The 19,138-nt window shown below is 46.5% G+C and overlaps 2 protein-coding genes across 5 annotated transcripts in view; one reads left to right on the plus strand and one right to left on the minus strand.

Moving 5' to 3' along the window:
* EZH1 (enhancer of zeste 1 polycomb repressive complex 2 subunit) overlaps positions 1-11,734 on the minus strand; it is a 258,699-nt gene extending 246,965 nt beyond the window's left edge. For all 4 annotated transcript variants that reach the window (XR_008327290.1, XM_053361928.1, XM_053361927.1 and 1 more), the window contains exon 1: positions 11,729-11,734. The gene's annotated coding sequence lies outside the window, so the exon portion shown is untranslated. The remainder of the gene's footprint in view (positions 1-11,728) is intronic.
* Positions 1-19,138, plus strand: part of WNK4 (WNK lysine deficient protein kinase 4) — a 63,077-nt gene that overhangs the window by 5,082 nt on the left and 38,857 nt on the right. The gene's annotated exons all lie outside the window — the stretch shown is intronic.

A 19,138-nucleotide genomic window follows, 5' to 3' on the forward strand; every position in this document is an offset into this window, starting at 1 on the left:
TAGCCGAGGGAGCCGGCGTACAGCTTTCGGGTCATGTGACCAGCATGACTAAGCCGCTTCTGGTGAACCAGAGCAGCACACGGAAGCGCCGTTTACCTTCCCGCCGGAGCGGTACCTATTTATCTACTTGCACTTTGACGTGCTTTTGAACAGCTAGGTTGGCAGGAGCAGGGACCGAGCAACGGGAGCTCAGCCCGTCGCAGGGATTCGAACCGCCAACCTTCCGATCCGCAAGTCCTAGGCTCTGTGGTTAACCCACAGCGCCACCTGCATCCTATAAAGAGATTTAGTGGTTCTTAATTGATCGGTGATGTGGTAGTGTTGTGTTGTATTATTTATGCAAATTGATTTTCTCTGGAGTTAAAGATCTGATTTGGACAAACCCTGCTATGCTGAGCTCGTATTTTGCACAATTTGCATATGGTGTCGATAATGTGTGGTTTGCTGTACCTAATACCTAATGCTGTGCCTAATAAAGGATATTTGATTAGAATGTTTGTGAACATTCCATTCCAAACCAGTCTCCCAGTAGCCAATGTGGGAATAAGTAGGTAGGGAGCAAGCCTGGAGGTTGACAAGTGCCACATTTTAGCCTAGAAAATATACAAATATGAAGGAGTTGGTTGCGTCTTACGCATGTCTTCGTTTGCTTAAGGTCATTACGAAAGGCCAAACGTAATGTGTCATTGGTGCATTGAGTTAGAATAAAGGAAGGACAGCCAAGGCTGGCATTTTGGAAATTTATTAATGTTTAAGTTTTGCTCTTCTCGTTCCAAGAGTGACTAGGGCTCGTTGCAGTTCACCGGGCCCTGACTACACCGATGCGGTTCACGTGTATGTGGTAGGAGAAGATGAACGTTTCTTTTCTACAGATGTTTGCATTTTGCAGCCAAAAAACGGGGAAAGAAGCAGAACTTTTCTCTGCGCTGTGGCAAGTTTCAGAGGTGTGGCTAGGTTGATTTATTACAAGTGCGCGCACACACACACGAACTTGCACGCTCAACTTGCGGCACCTTGAAAGACAAACATGTTTATTGTGGCGTGCGCTTTCAAAGCCGTGCGCTAGATTGAGGGCTGGATAAATTCAATCAAACTTTCCTCGTGAATCCTTGTTCAGCGATTCCGTGCGGTCTCCCTTTGAAGAACGCCGACTTTCAGGTCAGCAAGCAGAGCGCTCTGGAAGACTGGCTTCTGAATGTGATCGTTTTTTTATTGATGTCCATTGATTGTTTTGCGAGGAAAATATCAGCTTCCAGCGTGCCAGCCATCACAACCTCTTGAGGGGCGCAGTTCCATAGTTTAACTACGTGTTGCATGAAGGAGGACTTTCTGAATACAGTGGTGCCTCGCAAGACGAAATTAATTCGTTCTGCGAGTTTCTTCGTCTTGCGGATTTATCGTCTTGTGAAGCACGGCTATTAACGGTACTTGGCGGCTTTAAGAAAAAGGAAACAAACTCGCAAGAACTCGCAAGACGTTTTCGTCTTGCGAAGCAAGCCCATAGGGAACTTCGTCTTGCGAAGCGACTCAAAAAACGGAAAACTCTTTCGTCTTACGAGTTTTTCGTCTTGCGAGGCATTCGTCTTGCGAGCTACCACTGTATTCCAATGAATTCTAGACTTATGAGAGAGGGAGAAAAAGGTTTTCTATCCTGTTTCACCGTGGCATGTTGAAGCTTTTCCTTGGCGGGCAGTGGTGTTCTCCACCCCTCTGATGATCTTGGTTGCCCTTTCCCAAACCTTTTCCAGCTCTACAATCTCCTTTTTGAGTTGAGGCGACCAGAACCATACATAGTATTCCAAATGCAATAGTACCATAGATTTTTTATAACAGCGTTATAATATCCGCAGTTTTATTTTCAGCTCTTTTCCTCATGGTTCCCAACATGGAATTCACTCCATGCCAGTTCAGACTCCATTAGTATATTTGTGAAATGAAGATATTTAATATTAAGACGCTTGTTTTACTGAATTTTACTGCTCATCCGCTCAGGTTGGAAAGGTCTCTTTGAAGCTTCCCTCGGTTCCTTTGTGTTTTATCCACCCCGAACAATTTTGTATCACCAGCAAACTTGGCTGCCTCACTGCTCACCCCGAACTCTAGATCATGTGTGAACAAGTTTAAAAGAACAGGTTCCCAATACTGATCCTTCGAGGATTCTACTTTCTGCATTCTTCCGTCTGGAGAACTGCCAATTATTCCTGCCCCGTATCTCTTACTGTCGCTCCGACGCCCACCTGAAAGGCACTGTTTTCCAGTGGGTGGGGGACTTCAAAGGCTGAAATAGATGAATTGGAATTTACCAGTAAATTTGATTTTATTTACTTAGGACTCAATCAGGTCCAAGGTTTTCTCTCCCGCTACAGCGTTAAGTAAGCACAGTAAAGCTAGGAAGATTGTGTTATCACCAAGTACTGTCGCCTTGAGTTGTCACTGCGCTTAACTTGTACACAGACTGTGCACCTGGCAATTTCTTCATTTTGTATAAGCGTGCACAGACACACCCAACTGAAGATGACACTTGAAGGTGCCATAGGACTCTGTTGTTGTTCTTCTTTATTGTCACCGCAATATCAGGTCACCCCGCCCTGGCCACAGTGATCCATGCGATGGTCACCTCCAGGCTTGACTACTGTAATTCGCTCTACGTGGGACTGCCCTTGAAGCTGTCCCAGAAGCTCCAGCGGGTCCAGAATGCTGCAGCAAGGCTCCTCACGGGGTCTCTGCCATGGGAGCATATTCACCCAGTGCTTTTCCAGCTGCATTGGCTCCCGGTGGAGTACAGGGTCGGATTTAAGGTGCTGGTTTTGACCTTTAAAGCCCTTCACAGCCTAGGACCCTCGTACCTACGGGACTGCCTCTCCCGGTATGCTCCACGGAGAGCCTCAACGTCCATAAATAGCAACACCCTAGAGGTCCCGGGCCCTAAGGAAGTCAGATGAGCCTCAACCAGAGCCAGGGCCTTTTCAACACTGGCCCCGGTCTGGTGGAACGCTCTGCCTCATGAGACCAGGGCCCTGCAGGATCTGATTTCTTTCCGCAGGGCCTGTAAGACAGAGTTGTTCCTCCTGGCCTTTGGCTTGGAGCCAATGTCATTCCCTCCCTCTCTTTTCTTGATGAGAATACATTTTAATATTTAATGTTTCAATATTTTAATGTTGTATTTTAATTTTGTTTTTAAGTTGTATTCATTCAACTTGTTTTTATTATTGCTTGTTAGCCACCCTGAGCCCGGCCTTGGCTGGGGAGGGCGGGGTATAAATAAAAATTATTATTATTATTATTATTATTATTATTATTATTATTATTATTAATGTCTCTGGGAACCTCCTAGTCCTCTAGCAGTCCAAATAAAGATGATACTTGAGGATTCTTAAGTCACCAGTGGCTGCTTAGACACGTTTCCTTCATCCTATCTGCTGTGGCTTCTTGGCCATGTCAGAAAAACCAAGAAAAAGTCACCCTCTATTCTTTTTGTCCTACTGACTCACAGGTCTGGCCACTTATCTTTGGCCTTTGCTCTCTGTTTATCCCCAGATTGCACAAAATAAGGTGTTGAGGCTACCTCTGGACTCATACATGTTGGGCAGTTTAACTCCTGAATAATCAGAATAATCCAAACAGGTGAAGGCAGCAGTCTTCGAAATTAGCCAGGCGCATTTTGCACCTGGTTTTCAACCACTTGTGACCAAGTGAAGATGACTGGGCACCAGGATGTCTCCACCATCTGGGGATCATTGGATCGGGACTGTTTTCACACACTTAACACCCCACCCTATAGAATTCTATCAGCTATATTTTATCTATACAATCAGGATGAATTTCTGGAACCAAAATGCGTTTTCTGTGCAGCCTGTGCAGAAACAGTCACCACTAAGGAAAAGAGGTCAGAATGGGCCTATATATATGTTGGCCCTGGATCAAGTGACTTTTCTTCTTTCAGTTCTCAAAGCTCTTCAGCTAGCTCAAGTTAGTCCTCCAAACTAACCAGACATTTAACTGAGAATCAATCACAGTCAGTCCATCGTTTGAAAAATAAGGCTTTCGAGCCGTTTGGCTCCAAAACGGCAACTAGACATTCTGTTTTGGGACTACAGTTCCCATCATCCTTGACCACTGGTCCGGTTAGCTAGGGATGATGGGAGTTGTAGTCCCAAAACAGCTGGAGGGCCAAGTTTGGCCATGCCTGGTTTAAGGAGTCTTTCTGCACCCAGCTTATATATCTGAGTTTCTAACACAGGAAGGTAGGCTACTTAAGGTCACCTTGAGGGGTGAGTGGTGCTAGCTTTGGGTAGGTTTTTTTAAATGTTGAGGTTTACTGTTGTAATATGGCTTCTCAGTGCAGGCACCGAATTCATTTGGAATTATAACCAAAAGCTTCTGTAGACAAACGGTACTAGGTGTACTAAATTGACATAGTGGTCATTTCCACCAAGTATTTTACATCGGTTAACAAGTTAAAAGCATCATCATCACCATGAGAAATAACCTGTTGTTCCCCTCAAAAATGCAACGCCAAAAAGCTTTTGCCAGACTCTTGTTTTGAACAGATGGAATCAAAGGTTCAACTGGGGAGATCTGGGGGCATCCCAGTCCAAGAGGGATTATGTATCTGTGGGGCAGCAGATTTAGTGAGTAGGGTTGCCCCACTATATTCTTGAATGCCAGCTTTATTCTGATTTTAGAGAACTCTTTCCAAAGAGCAGTTCAGTATGAGAGAATGACAGAAAAATTAGGCTTTCTGTTACAAGGAACTGATCACCATGTGGCTTTTGCTGTGTGGGCTTCCAGTTCTGGGAAAATATATTTGGAATCCATTTCAATTCACTGCTATAGAGATGACGCAGTTTCCCCTATCTGGTTTGTTTTTAACAAACATTTACAGTGGTACCTTGGTTTACGAACTTAGTCCGTTCCGGAAGCCTGTTCTTAAACCAAAATCGTTCTTAAACCGAGGCGCGCTTTCCCTAATGAGGCCTTCTACCAACGGTGCCCTTCCACCGTTCGGATTCCGTTCTTAGACCGAGGTAAAGTTCTCAAGCCAAGACACTATTCCCAGTTTTGCGGAGATTGTAAACCAAATCGTTCTTAAACCGGACTGTTCTTAAACCAAGGTACCACTGTACTACAAAACTCTGCCCGGGTATGCTTTCTGCATCGTGTCAGAAACGTGTGCCTTAAATGTTCACCTTTCATCCGGTTAGTTTGTTTTGTCTTAGAATCATAGAATTGTAGAGTTGGAAGGGACCAACTAATTCACACACACCCCCCCCCCGTGTAAGGCAGAAATATTTTTACCCAATGTGGGCTCAAGCCTACAATCCTGAGATTAAGAGTCTGACACTCTGCCATCTTAAAAGGTAAAGGGACCCCTGACCATTAGGTCGAGTTCTGGCTGACTCGGGTTGCAGTGCTCATCTCGTTTTATTGGCCAAGGGAGCCGGTGTACAGCTTCTGGGTCATGTGGCCAGCATGACTAAGCCGCTTCTGGCGAAGCAGAGCAGCGCACGGAAACGCCGTTTACCTTCCCGCCGGAGCAGTACCTAATTATCTACTTGCACTTTGACGTGCTTTTGAACTGCTAGGTTGGCAGGAGCTGGGACCGAGCAACGGGAGCTCACCCCGTTGCGGGGATTCGAACCGCCGAATTTCTGATCGGCAAGTCCTAGGCTCTGCCAGCTTAGCTTCAGGCTAATTCAGCCAATTCTTTTCTGCTTTTGAATACAAGGGTTGCAGCCTGGCTTTGGGGTCGTACGGCCCTGAATCTTCCTGGCAGGTGTGATTTGCTGCTGTCCAAAGTGCACCTCAGCCCCCCTGAGGCACGTGGTTCAACAGGGTCCCAAGTCCTTATTTGCCAGGTTGAGGGCTGGAACTGAACAGTCATATGACAATTGCAGGTGGGTTGCCCTGTTTTCTGTGCTGATGGTCTGGGGCAGCTTGCTTTCTCTTTTTAGGGATGCGGGTGGCACTGTGGTCTAAACCACTGAGCCTCTTGGGCTTGCCGATCGGAAGGTTGGCGGTTCGAATCCCCAAGACAGGGTGAGCTCCCGTTGCTCTGTCCCAGCCCCTGCCAACCTAGCAGTTTGAAAGCACGCCAGTGACAAACCTAGACAGCATTTTAAAAAGCAGAGACATCACCTTGCCAACAAAGGTCTGTATAGTTAAAGCTATGGTTTTCCCAGTAGTGATGTATGGAAGTGAGAGCTGGACCATAAAGAAGGCTGATCGCCAAAGAATTGGTGCTTTTGAATTCTGGTGCTGGAGGAGACTCTTGAGAGTCCCATGAACTGCAAGAAGATCAAACCTATCCATTCTTAAGGAAATCAGCCCTGAGTGCTCACTGGAAGGACAGATCCTGAAGCTGAGGCTCCAGTCCTTTGGCCACCTCATGAGAAGAGAAGACTCCCTGGAGAAGACCCTGATGTTGGGAAAGATGGAGGGCACAAGGAGAAGGGGATGACAGAGGACGAGATGGTTGAACAGTGTTCTCAAAGCTACCAGCATGAGTTTGACCAAACTGTGGGAGGCAGTGGAAGACAGGAGTGCCTGACATGCTCTGGTCCATGGGGTCACGAAGAGTCGGACACGACTAAACGACTAAACAACAAAAATGGCAGGAAAGTAAACGGCATTTCCATGCGCTCTGGTTTCCGTCACTGTGTCCCATTGCAGCAGAAGCGGTTTAGTCCTGCTGGCCGCATGACCTGGAAAGCTGTCTGTGGACAAACACTGGCTCCCTCGGCCTGAAAGATGAGCGCAACAACCCCATAGTCGCCTTTGACTGGACTTAACTGTCCAGGTGTCTTTTACCTTTTACCTTTTTCTCTTTTTGTTGCCCTAGGCCTGTTAGCCATCACTCTGGGGCAAAGTCTGGAGTATTGAATGGAATACTACCAATAAACTGCATTCTCATGGGGCTGGTTCAGATTTCCTGCTCACCTGGCTCCATCCATTCCCAGAGGTGTAGTGCTTACCTTTGGGAGTGGATGGAAGTTTGGAAGACAGCATAAATGGGCTTAGCAACAGTCGGTGCTTTATTTACATATTTATTTAAAAGCTAGGTGCTGGGGCCGAGCTCCTGCTAAACTCTGCACCCTATGGCCTGTGTTATAAATTTGCCAGGCACGTTTTGCTACTGGCATGGGTGCAGTTGCGACTGCAAAGAGATTTCTGAGTTGGCGGCCTCAGTTTAAAAATCTCTGCCTTAATACTATTTCCTCTGTGTGTGTTTCTCCTTCTTGCATACAACTGAATTGTTGGAAGAGCAAGCTACATCAAGCAACGTGGTTGAGATCATAGAATCGTAGAATTTTAGCTTTGAAAGGGACTCTTGAGGGTCGCCTAGTCCATTTGGCACCTAGCTTATATAGCTGAGTTTCTAACACTGCCTGTGACTTTGAAACCCTTTCTTTGTCCTCTAATCTCAGACATACAGCGAGAGGCTTTGGGGTAGATGGGAGGGGAGACATACACTCTGCTTATAATGGACAATTATGACTTCCAGTGACTTAAGACTAAGCCCCGTCCAGCCACTTGTTTGTTATTAGGCAATACAGGAATATTGCAAGTAAATGAATATATAATCCTGCAGCAGCGTGGCGTTTCTTCCTTCTCCTGTGACGCTCTTCGATTTGCAGATGTTTTTCGGGAGGCCAACTAAAAATAAGGAACATTTATCAAGCTTTTCCAAGTCTCTCTCTCTTTTTTTTTTAAGCAGTCCTTGTGCTGGGGATAAGCCTCTTGCACAAACACAGGATTTACTGTCACTTGTTCGCCTTTTAAAAAATAGCTCTGTCCTATTTTCTCTCGCAGTGGATCATTATGTTGCCTTTTAAAACATCTGCGGCCAGCAAACCACAAACCTGAGCTATTGGGACCCAGCCTCCCCATCCGAAAAGTTCTGCCCGGGTCTATTTCTGGTGTGCAGATGTAAATTTAAAGCATCGTTTTATGGCTGGCCTTCTTTTTTGGGGTGGGGGTGGGGAACGAGGTAGAAAATACAGTCTGGAGCTGTCTAACCAATATTTGCTGAGGACGACTATTTTCTGCATGTATTAATGGAGCCAGCGGACATTGGGTGCACCTCTGAGGGTCTGTAGAGAACGGGGAACAGATTCGAGGCTCAGCGCTGGGGACCCAGCATCCGGAGGGCTGAACAAATATTTCAAATGCATAAATGCAATCCTTCCAGGTACCACTCCCTTCTCAGAAGGCCTGGAATTATTTCCAGGCACCTGCATAAGGCGGGCAGTTCTCGTTAGGCCTCAGTGACGGGTGCTGTGGTGAGATGACAACGTCAGAGGGCGACTTGTCGCCTGGCCCTGCAGCATAATTTCACCTAATTAATTTCATAATTTTTTTTTTTAATGTTTATTAAAGTTTTACAAAACGTACATCACATATAACAAAACAAAAACAAATCAACAGACAAAAAATAACAAGAAAAAGAAGGGGGAAAAAATTCCACTTTTAAATTTCAAAATTCCATATCCCTCTTTCCTGACCTCCTCACATCTCCCTTTTTTGTATTCCTCTTTACTCCGTCAGATTCAGCAAATTCTAACCCATTTCCAACCTCGTTTATAATTATATATTTCCACTTATTATGTCTCTAATTTCCCTTATCTTGATCCTTTACTCCACCTTATATACTTTGACATAATATTATTCTAGTCATACCCCCTCCTTATTAAAATTCTTCTTTTCATAACTCTTTTAACCATATCCCAAATGCCATGTTACCTTCACATCCCACATCATTTTAACACTCAAACATTTTACAATATTTTTGTAGGTAGTTCTTGAACTTTTTCCAATCCTCTTCCATCAATTCTTCTCCCTGGTCACGGATTCTGCCAGTAATTTCATAATTATTTTACAGCATAATTAATTTCATAATTATTTTACAGCAGTGGTTTTCAAAGGGTGTGGCAGGAGAGTTTGGCAAACGCGACTGTGAGATTCGAGGACAATCAATATTCTATTAAGGGATTGATTTGGGTTCACATGTAGCTGCATTGTTTTATTCTTGCTGGGTGTCCCACGATCATATTATAAAGTAGCTGCGTTCTGTGTTATAAATCAAGCCCTGCCAGGAGTGGTTTCTTTTTTTGCTTTCCAATGTATTTTTTAGCAATTAAAAAAATATTGGTGTGGCGCGAACCAATTTTTGTTCTGGAAGTGTGTCCCAGAGGGAAAAGTTGGAGAGCCACCAAGTTATAGGCTCTGTACCTCAGAGGCTTGAAACGGATAACAATGCTTTAATTTAAAATAAGACAGAAATAAATGCCACACTCTTCTTATATGATACCTCTCCCCCTGCTACTTGAGCTCAGTCGCCAAATAGCTGCCCGGGTTGTGGGTGGCCACCCAGGAAATGGGAATTTCTGGCAAGGGTCTGCGCGTCTTAGTTTCAGGGCTGATATCGCTTCCACCGCCAGGCTCCCGGTCTCTGCAGATGGGGTGCAAGCAGTGGGGTTAAAACTAAACTAAAACTAAAACTAAAAGAAGTTCCAAGCCTCAAGTTTGCTTTGAAGTTGGATCTTAGGGCCTGGAGACTCTCCTCTCCCCAATGTGTGTTTTCATGGACTGGAAAGGGAGAGGCTGTAGGGCTCTTTCATTTCTTTAAAAAAATAAACACAACACATAAAAAGGGGTTTGAAAAAGAAAGAAGGAAGGAAGGAAAAAACAAAAGGTATATATCACGAAAACCATTAACAGTTAACATTATGTCCAAAAGACTGATAACTGCTGTATTAGAAAGATAAATGTAAATGATTAAGAAATGGCATTAGAAGGGTTTCTGTAAAAGCGTTTGATCTGTAACGCGGTAGAAAAAGGGTTTGAACAAAAACCCTGTGATGAGGGTGGGAAGTCAATTTGTGGAACTATGCAAATTATTGGAAGTCAAATGGCGAAATTTTAGAAACGGAATAAAAAAATTATAGTACGAAAACAAAGAAAGATAAATGTACGGCTCCGTTTAGCCAATGGACCGAAGACCTCACTATGCTTGCCCACCTGCGAGTGGATTGCTCACAGGCGTAGACTTTGCGTGGACAAGTGTAATGGAATTTGGAACTGGTTTATGCAAAACGCAGTAGGTTGAAAATTGCAGGTGTTCACTGGGCTCAAACCTAACCCACGAGTGAATCCCAGTTAATCCCAGTTATCTCCTTCTGAGTCTTTTTCATCCTTGTGAAAACTGCAGCGGCCTGCAAGAACCCAGCTAGGGGCAGTGTGTGTGTGTGTGTGTGTGTGTGTGTGTGTGTGTGTGTCTTGGGGTGTCATTGAAGGAAGGCGTCTTTCTAGGCTTGGCACTCTCCCTCTTGTCTAATCCTGATTTATCTTGCTCTCTGCCTTCCTCTTAGAGCTTCGTCTATATCACATTACCCAGGGTTGCAGCAAAGGCCTTGGAACAACGTCAGCCAAGTGTCATTTCTCTGGGCAGCTGTTGTTTGCACCCAGTGCCCTAGCTGGACAGGGGGGCTCTGGGTTAAAATATATAGGGGCAGGCTGTGGTCCTTAGCTCTAGAGAGGAGTATGCTGCCTGCCTTCCAGCGCTCAGAAGGGTTTTTCAAAGAAGACAAGGAGAACAGGATGATGCCTTATACTAAGTCAGACCAGGACTCGAACCCAAGACCTTCTGGATGCAAAACAGACGCTCTGCCCCTCTGCTGTAGAGAGGCATGGAGGGAAGTGCCTGAAAAACAGAAATAACTGGATCCACTTTCTGACACAGGATATCTGTGAGAACGCTCTGCAAATTAAAAAAGTGCTGCTGTCCTCTAGGGCAGAGGTAGACAAACTAAGGCCTGGGGGCCAGTTGCGGCCCAATTGCCTTCTCAATCCGGCCCGCAGACAGTCCGAGAATCAGCGTGTTTTTACATGAGTAGAATGTGTCCTTTTATTTAAAATGCATCTCTGGGTTATTTGTGGGGCATAGGAATTTGTTCATTTCCCCCCAAAAAATACAGTCCGTCCCACCACATGGTCTGAGGGACAGTGGACCGGCCCACGGCTGAAAAAGATTGCTGAATAATAATAATAATAATTTATTATTTATACCCCGCCCATCTGGCTGGGTTTCCCCAGCCACTCTGGGCGGCTTCCAACAAAATATTAAAATACAATAATGCCGCAAACATTAAAAGCTTCCCTAAACAGGGCTGCCTTCAGATGTCGTCTAAAAGTCTGGTAGTTGTTGTTCTCTTTGACATCTGGTGGGAGGGCGTTCCACAGGGCAGGCGCCACTACCAAGAAGGCCCTCTGCCTGGTTCCCTGTAACTTGGCTTCTCGCAGTGAGGGAACCGCCAGAAGGCCCTCGGAGCTGGACCTCAGTGTCCGGGCAGAACGATGGGGGTGGAGACGCTCCTTCGGGTATACTGGACCGAGGCCGTTTAGGGCTTTAAAGGTCAGCACCAACACTGCTCTAGGGTGTAGGCTGGTTGCGGTCTAGTGGCCTGAATAGACCATTTTAGCCTAATGAACCCTACCTTGTCAAGGTGAGAGCTGGTGCAGTATTACGGCTCAGTGTAAAGTCTGAACCATGGCTCAGGACAACCCTGGTTTTGAATCTTGCATCTCCAGTATCAGTCTTGGGCCAGTCACTCACATTCCCTCCCTCCGTGGGTTGGATTCGAACCTTGGTCTCTCAGGTCTTAGTCCAGCACTAACCACTGTACCACACTGCCTCCCCCATTTTTTCAGACGGGGACACTTTCAGTTTCCTCCTCCTCCGTCTGTGTTGCCCTTGTAGCATTCAGCGTGGAAAAGGATGGGGACAGACTTAGACTCAGGTGTCTCTGGCGACGTTAGTCTCCCCAGCTTCCACCCTACTGTTCCCAATGGGCACCAGCGTATGGTCTATTTTGGGGAAGAGGAAGCAAGCTAATCCGATAGGGACAGGCACATTATGTCAGGTTGGTTCCCTGAGCAAATAAAAGTCGGAAGGACCTAGCTCAACCTTGTGTGAAATGAGCCTTGGCCACATTGGTTGTCACAGCAACTTTGGAGTCCGGCTGTAATGCAGATGGAACCAAGAGGCAACGCCCCGTGTTTCGCGGCACAGAGGGTCCAATTTCAAGCAGCAGAGAGCTCAAGAGCCGAGCAAAATCCACGTTGTACTCCTGTGTGTGGCCTGGGGCACAAAACTCAGCAGGACTTGTAGAGAAGCGGTGGACGTCTTGACAGAAATACAGTGGTACCTCAGGTTACAGACACTTCAGGTTACAGACTCTGCTAACTCAGAAATACTGTATTTTCTGGTGTATAAGACTACTTTTTAACCCTTCTCAAAAGTCGGGGGTCGTCTTATACACCGCCTCAGCAGCAGCTCCTGCAGCAACTCCCCACCAAAGGACAAAACGACAACAAATTAAATTAGAGGACACCAAGCTCTCTAGATGAAGCAGAAATACACTTGAAAATTGGCCCCAGAAGCCCCCGGCCACTGGGAAGTGGAGCGGATTTCCGAGCCGGACTAGAGACTGGTTTTTTAAATTTTTATTTGGTGTGCATTGGAAGAGGGGTAGTCTTATACGGCGAGTATATCCCAAACTCTGTATTTTAACTGGAAACGTTGGGGGTCGTCTTATACGCCCAGTCGTCTTATATGCCGGAAAATACTAGTACCTCGGGTTAAGAACTTTGCTTCAGGGTGAGAACAGAAATTGTGCTTCAGCGGCGCAGCAGGAGGCCCCATTAGCTAAAGTGGTGCTTCAGGTTAAGAACAGTTTCAGGTTAAGAATGGACCTCCGGAACGAATTAAGTTCTTAACCTGAGGTACCACTGTACGGAGAATCTCCAGGGCAAGGCGGAGCCTTACGCTGTCAGCCCCCCAGGATAGGAGCCGATCGGGAGTGAGCTCTTCCAGGGGTGTGGGGTAGGAGTCCGGACGGATCCACACCTTCCTTCCAAGGGGCAAACTGCCACTAAAAGAGGACCGTCTAGACTTGCGAACCGTAAATCCCAGGAATCTGAATGACTTCAGAAAGCAATTAAGTGTTCCCTTTCCCGAAGATGTCAGGCTCTAAACTAATAGCTTCTGGCAAGCCTGTCTGGCAATGGGGTAGCAGCTGAAGAAGAGGAAGAAGCTTATTTGATGGGGGACGGGGCTTCCAGGGTAGAGGGTATCGCTACTAGGATGGCTTCTGTCTTGGATAGCTTTTGTACAGCTTTTTTTTTTTTTTTTGCTTTTTATTTTGCATTCTTGATTATCTGTGCTCAGGAAAGTGTCAGGGTGATTCTGTGCAGATCCCACTTTCAAAACTGCTCTTACAAACGTCTTGGGGCAGACATACTGTCTCAGTTCCATTCAGTGCATGTCCTATAACTTATGTGGGACCACATAACACCGGTCCTGAGAGATCTGCATTGGCTCCCAGTACGTTTCCGAGCACAATTCAAAGTGTTGGTGCTGACCTTTAAAGCCCTAAACAGCCTCGGTCCTGTATACCTGAAGGAGCATCTCCACCCCCATCGTTCAGCCTGGACACTGAGATCCAGCGCCGAGGGCCTTCTGGTGGTTCCCTCATTGTGAGAAGTGGAGTTACAGGCAACCAGACAGAGGGCCTTCTCGGTAGTGGCACCCGCCCTGTGGAACGCCCTCCCCTCAGATGTGAAGGAAATAAGCAGCTATTTTATCTTTAAAAGACATCTGAAGGCAGCCCCACGGCCCAATAGCCGTCTAAATCTGGTCCACAGACGGTCTTGGAATCACCGTGTTTTTACATGAGTAGAATATGTCCTTTTATTTAAAATGCATCTCTGGGTTATTTGTGGGGCATAGGAATTCGTTCATTTCCCCCCCCCCAAAAAAAATATAGTCCGGCCCCCCACAAGGTCTGAGGAACAAGTTTGCTGACCCCTGCTCTATCCAACTGAGCTATCCTGTAGCTTTTTATAGCATAAATGTTCCAGAGGCATTTGTTACCCTAGTTTTGTGGCACTATAGCGCAAGAGTGCCCCTCCAGAGGGCAATAATATGGCAGCTTGCGGGGAAGCATCACCAAGCCAACAATAAAAGCAAAATGGTGTGTTTACAGTCCGGTGTAAATCCACCACTAATACGCTGTCATTGCATCAATTGCATGTTGCAGAAATCACCTACAAAAACACCAGTCTGGTGGGGACCTTGAGGTGTTCTTCTGATAGATACGGCACTGCTCTAAAGATGGAAAGGCAGTATATGCAGTACTATTGCTTTGATCAAAATATTGCAGCTTCTTTAAAGGTAAAGGTTAAAGGGACCCCTGACCATTAGGTCCAGTCGTGACTGACTCTGGGGTTGTGGCGCTCATCTCGCTTTATTGGCCGAGGGAGCCGGCGTACAGCTTCCGGGTCATGTGGCCAGCATGACTAAGCCGCTTCTGGCGAACCAGAGCAGCGCACAGAAACGCCGTTTACCTTCCCGCCGGAGCGGTACCTATTTATCTACTTGCACTTTGACGTGCTTTCGAACTGCTAGGTTGGCAGGAGCAGGGACCGAGCAACGGGAGCTCACCCCGTTGCAGGGATTTGAACCGCCGACCTTGAGATCGGCAAGTCCTAGGCTCTGTGGTTGAACCCACAGCGCCACCCACGTCCCTTGCAGCTTCTTTAGCACATTGTAAAAGTATTTCACTCCATCTCCGTATATTCGCAGTTCGCCTTTTTATGCAGCTAGTTACTAAAATCCCATTTACCTAGCTGCTCCCGATAACGTTTCTCTATCCTTTAGTGTAGTTGTGAATTTAATCCAGTTGAGCTGCTCCTAGATTTTCCCGATCGTATCCAATTTATTTGGTTTGTGGGCATTAGCAAACTGTGGCTCTTTCTGTGGCGCACCAGGCCTAAGAGGGTCTGCTGGAGCGCATCCAGAAACCAAGGAGCTGAGGCCCCTACGGTTCATAGAGACTGCAGTCAGGCTCCCCTTTCCTATTGCACTGTTTCACTCCTGAACGGCTACCACTCCTCATGCAAGCTGCAGGGGCTCCTCTCCCCCCTGGCTACAAATGTGCCTTCATTTATGAAGTCCTTCTGGCCCCATGTTTCCTTCCCTCGCCTCTCCTGTGCTGTGGACAATGAAGCTTTCACAGCGTCTGACGGCACACAGCTGCATCTGTAGCAAAACTTCATAAACACCCCGAGTGTAAAAATACGAACCGCCTCCAGCTCCACCACAGAGGCCCGGGCCAATGAGGCCGCGAGGCGGTTCCCGCCGGCACATGGCGGCAGTGTGGCCTAGCAGGTGGGCGCTGCGCCACCGGAAAGAGATGCAGCCAAATCCCTGGCAGAGCGGCCGCTTTTAAAACACGTTCCGTCTGTCGTCCCCCCCCCCCGCCGTTTCTCTTCCAACTGAGCTCCCTTGAGGCGCAGAGGAGGGGAGTACCTGGGCTGCTGTGTTTGCCTCGGCAATTTTCGCTCTTTTCGCAGCCAGCTCCTGCGAGCCAAATCGCCCCCTCTGTTCCAGCTGCATCTGGACGGAGCGGAGAGCTTGGTGCCGGCAGGGGTTCTGGCCCTTGCCCAACTGGGGTCAGATTCTGGCTCGGCGGGAGAGAAGGCTGGATCCTTGCCATTGCCCTTCGCTCGTTGCTGCAGCTTGCCTGTCTACACTGCCCCCCACTCCCAAACTTCACCCGACCCCCAACTTCAGGAGGAGGGCAGCCATGTCACATGAGGTAGCAATTAGAGGACATATTGTATGAGCAAAAATGGGGGACTCCAGATGTTTGCCAGGGCAAAACACCCCCTGTCCCAAACGTCACATCCTGCATATGGACTGCCTCACCAGAGTGGTGCATGCTCTAGTTATCTCCCTCTCGGACTACTGCAATGCGCTCTACATGGGGCTACCTTTGAAGGTGACCCGGAAACTACAACTAACCCACAATGAGGCAGCTAGACTGGTGACCGGGAGCGGCCGCCAAGACCATATCACACCGGTCCTGAAAGACCTACATTGGCTCCCAGTACGTTTCTGAGCACAATTCAAAGTGTTGGTGCTGACCTTGAAAGCCCTAAAGGGCCTCAAAGGTCCAGTATACCCGAAGGAGCATCTCCCCCATCGTTCAGCCTGGACACTGAGGTCCAGCTCCGAGGACCTTCTGGCGGTTCCCTCATTGCGAGAAGTGAGGTTACAGGGAACCAGGCAGAGGGCCTTCTCGGTGGTGGCTCCTGCCCTGTGGAATGCCCTCCCATCAGATGTCAAGGAAATACTGTAAACAACTACAGTGGTACCTCAGGGTAAGTACTTAATTCGTTCTGGAGGTCTGTTCTTAACCTGAAACTGTTCTTAACATGAACCACCACTTTAGCTAAAGGGGCCTCCTGCTGCCGCCGCACCGCCAGAACACAATTTCTGTTCTCATCCTGAAGCAAAGTTCTTAACCTGAAGCACTATTTCTGGGTTAGCGGAGTCTAACCTGAAGCGCATGTAACCCGAGGTACCACTGTATCTGACTTTTAGAACACATCTGAAGGCAGCCCTGTTTAGGGAGGTTTTAAATGTTTTATGTTTTATCGTGTTGTTAATATTCTGTTGTGAGCCACCCAGAGTGGCTGGGGAAACCCAGCCAGATGGGTGGGATATAAATAATAAATTCTTATTCTTCTTCTTATTTGGCACATCTGCTGGGGACCCCCCTTTCCGCAGCTGCAAAATGAACCCAGGAGACCGGTCTCTGTGCGATTTCTTCCTTGTACCTGTCGCACCCACCTTGGCCTTGGTTCTGCCATTGGAGATCAGGACGCAGAATGGCTACAGCTCCTTTAGGAAGCTGGCTGCTTCTGGTGCCGTGTATGTTTGCAGTGGCGGTGATGGAAAGGTGGTTCTGGGAAGGACTTTTTTACGGTTCCGTTTGGCTCTCCGGCGTTGGAGAAAGGGTGCATTCATCCTGTTCGGCTGCTGACGTCCGTGGAGCAAAACGGTGATCAAAGAGATTAGGTCGATGTCTCCTTCCAGCTCCTCGGCCCAAAACAGAGAATCTGGACGAACTGCAGCGGGGAGGGACGGAAATATCACGAGGTGATGAGATCTTCTAGACATCTCTCCCTGGTTTTTATGTTGGGAAATGGAAGTTTCCCCTCAGGGACCATCTACCTGGGACTTGCGAGAGGGACTAGTTCAAACCAGGCAGGATTGGTCTCGGCAACGTACTTTGCAGGATTTTCTGTGTGTGTCAGACGCAGGGCTCTCTTGGACTGCTGTGAAATGAAACGAGAACAGACCCCCCCATCATTTTCTAGCTAGGCCAATATTACTCTGGGTCCACTTTTGCAGTAAAATGAGTTGGGAGAGTACCCTGCGAAAGAGAGGCACTACTTTTGAATGCTCCCCTTCAGGAAAAAACATGTCCTCGCAAGAAGAAAAGTAGCGTGTCAAGGAAAAAGATTCTAACCTCCTCTTTTGGCTGCTACTCTGGTTTATCTATTTCTTGGAAGTTTTTAACTTGAAGCCTGAAATGCTGCAATGCATTCTAGCAATTTAGCACGTTGTTGGCATCTATCAATTTGATTCCCTCCCTCTCTTTCTTTTTTCCTTTCTCCTCCTGTGGTGAGGCTGCATTTTAATGTTTTAATTGTTTTAACATTGCATTTTAATCTTGTTTTTTAAGTTGTATTTCAATCAACTTGTTTTTATTATTGGTTGTTAGCCACCCTGAGCCCGGTCTTGGCTGGGGAGAGCGGGGTATAAAGAAATTTATTATTATTATTATTATTATTATTATTATTATTATTATTATTATTATCTGCTGTCTCACCTCGGTTTTCTAAGCATCTGGGTACGCTTGTCCAGCAGGATTTTTTTTTTATCAGGCGCCGAAAAGAGTACAGTTGAAGGCGTCTGCTTGATGTCAATAAGCAGGGAGTTCCAAAGGTAGGTGCTGCCACAGCCACACTACACCATCAAATGCGGAACGGGTATTAGGTGGCACCTGTAGTAGTGCCAATTCTGCCAATCGAAGTGGTGTGTAAATATAGTGGTGGATATATGAAAACCATATACAGTGGTACCTCGGTTCTCAAACATAATTCGTCCCAGAAGACCCTTCGACTTCCAAAACATTTAAAAACAGAGGCACAAAGGGTTCAGTTCAGAAAACTGAAAAACCCGCAGTGGAAGCCGTTCGCCTTCTGAGGCGCGTTTGAAAACGGAAGCATTTACTTCCGGGTTTTCAGCGTTCAAAAACTGAAATGTTTGGCTTCTGAGGCACTCGAAAACCGAGTTATAGATTGATTTAATTCTATCCATGCTGATTTTTTTTGTTAGCGATTGTTTATGCTTTTAGCTGTTCTTATTTCATCTGTAAGCCGCCTGGAGTCCCTGTCTGGGGAAAAGGTGGGGTATAAAAATTAATAATAATCATAATAGCATTTAACAAGAATTTAAAATGTTCCCCACTCACAGAGTGTAGGTTTAGAAAAGTGCACAAAGGTGTATTCAGAGTGAAACTCTTCCATTCCCTGAGGGTTCCTCAGGAATTGCCACTCATTGCCCGCTTCCCTGATAAAAATCACTATTCCCAGGAGATTTAACTGAACTCCCCATCTTTAAATTTCTACTCACTGGAGCCTGGTGAAGCCCCTCTCTGTGAGTTAAACACCCTCCATTTTTAAACGAGATCCTCCTAATCAAATTAGCCGCAGTGGAAGTTGGGGGAAGCCAGGATGGTACAATAAAAATCTGGCAAACTTGTGAAGGAGCCCATCTCTGTGAGCTTACCAGCTTCTTGGCGACAAATTAAGTTGGCAGGCAAGTTGAACAGCACAAGGCAGTCAAGAAAGTCACCTTGCCACTTTTTTTGATCTTGCAAACCCCAACTTTTAACAGGAAGAGGTGGGAGCAGGCGGGGTTGGGGGGGGTTTAGAAGACATTGACACCTTAAATTGTATGTCACATGTCGAAATTAAAACAAGAGTTTGAAATGTGCATGCTTACATTACAAAAACTCAGTTTGGCTTTTTTGTTTTAGTTTTTATTTATACTTTTCAAGTCTATACATTTTATTGATTGTACGATCAATCTAACATTTCAAAATTTGACTTCCCTCCCCCTCTTTCTGTGGTTCCTTAAATTTATTTTTTTATATATCTTCTCCATATCCAAATTCGTTTAACTTGCTCATTTAATTATCTACTGCAAATATATACTCTTGTG

The sequence above is a fragment of the Podarcis raffonei genome, chromosome 13 (assembly GCF_027172205.1).
Source record: "Podarcis raffonei isolate rPodRaf1 chromosome 13, rPodRaf1.pri, whole genome shotgun sequence".
NCBI classification, from domain to species: domain Eukaryota; kingdom Metazoa; phylum Chordata; class Lepidosauria; order Squamata; family Lacertidae; genus Podarcis; species Podarcis raffonei.